The sequence below is a fragment of the Phoxinus phoxinus genome (genome assembly GCF_949152265.1).
Source record: "Phoxinus phoxinus genome assembly, chromosome: 25".
NCBI classification, from domain to species: domain Eukaryota; kingdom Metazoa; phylum Chordata; class Actinopteri; order Cypriniformes; family Leuciscidae; genus Phoxinus; species Phoxinus phoxinus.
In genome coordinates this window covers 11,625,235-11,627,041 of record NC_136900.1, presented here as the reverse complement: position 1 = coordinate 11,627,041, position 1,807 = coordinate 11,625,235, and positions in this window count along the sequence as shown.

Below are 1,807 nucleotides of genomic sequence, written 5' to 3'. Positions count from 1 at the left end.
GAGCTGTCTGTCAGGACTAGCTCTTTTATACTAGCTCTTAGTTTACTTTAGGACCATCTAATCTGTGATCAGAAGGTGGATCCCAGGCTTATGCATTATTATGGCATGTTATCTTTCCATTGAATAATAATAGCTGTTTGAGAATCAACAAAGTTTATGCAAACCCTGGTGACAAAAAAAAAAACACTTTGTCACTCAAAACAGTGTTTATCTCTGTTATCATCTCAAAATAAACAAGGATGCGATAGTTGGTTTGATTGTAACTTCGGGGCTCAACCAATTTGTAGAGACGCACTGTAAAATTCATGCCCTAAATGTCTACCTTGCATTTACATTTGAGATTTGCCGTTTGAGAGACCCTTGTGCTTTATATGTTATAAAGTTATTTTTATTGGGAGTTTTAAAAAGATAATCAAGCAATCAGTTCTATATTTTTGCATGTTTATATTTTTGTAATTAAAATCCAGTGGCTTCAATCTCTTCATTTTCATTTTGACATTGCTTTAAAAAAATAACTATCATAATACAATAAATAAAATTTTGTTTATCTTGTATGTGTTACTTACCCTATAAAACTAACTTGTGAGATTTACATTATTAATAGTCGTCTTTCTGGAGCGGTAGTCATCAAATCCTCTGTAAACACAGCAGGTGTTGTGATGATCCCAGGCATAATAGTGCAGCTTTAAGTCCCATTTACACCAATGACGATAACTAGCTATAACTATAAAGTTTTAATAAACCTTCTAATTGTATGAGAATTGGGATGTCCACACCACAACTATAACGATAATGACACAGAGGAACAATGTTTAATTGAAATCACTTTCAGAAAATAATGTTCAGCTAATGGATGATAAAAACCAACAATGACATTCAGTCAGAATCCACCTTTTTAATGAGCTCATAGCATTTAAAGTGTCAGACAACAAAACTGCAGCGTGCGCATATAATAAACTAATGTTAATATGTGTCGGTGTGGACGCTAATGTTTCGCCACTGAATAAAAAATAAAAAAGGCAATTCTTGATATATATATATTGCGTGATATAAACTCACAATTCTGACTTTTTTTCTCAGAATTGCGTGATATAAAATCACAATTCTGATTTTTTTTCTCAGAAATGTGAGATGTAAACTCGCAATTGCGAGTTATTAAGTCAGAATTGTGAGATATAAACTCACAATTGCGAGAAATTATCTTTTAGTTTTTATCTATTTCGTGGTATGGAAGTATGGAAGCTTGTTTCCGCCACGGAATGAAACGATCTGAAAGATAATTGCGAAGAAAGTCACAATTGTGAGAATTAAACTCGCAATTGTGAGGGAAAAAAGTTGTCCATATTTGACCCAAAATTGGGTTGAAACAACCCAGCATTTTTTAGAGTGTAAAAACCCTGGAAATGTAAAAAAGGGTCTTTTTTTTTTTAGCTTTTCTTGTTGTTATTGAACTTGATGTCAAAATTTGATGTGTTCACAAATCGCTGTCTTTGATGAATTCAAAATATAAGCTAGGCACAAGCCATTAATACAAAAACTTTATAAGCTAACCCAAACATTTATAGTACCATTATTTGATCCACTATAGCATGCCAGCAGAGCTGTGTATATAAGCCTTGTCACGGTCTGTTTGACATGTTTGAAACCTAATTCTCTGAAACCCGTTACGATTGATTGAAGATACTACCTATGTTTGTATTTTGGATGTTTAAACATTTCCTTTCCATTACCTTGTTGATTCTCTTTCATCATCCCAGTTATATTTATGTATTGGGATTAAATATTGATGCTCACTGAATGCACATCA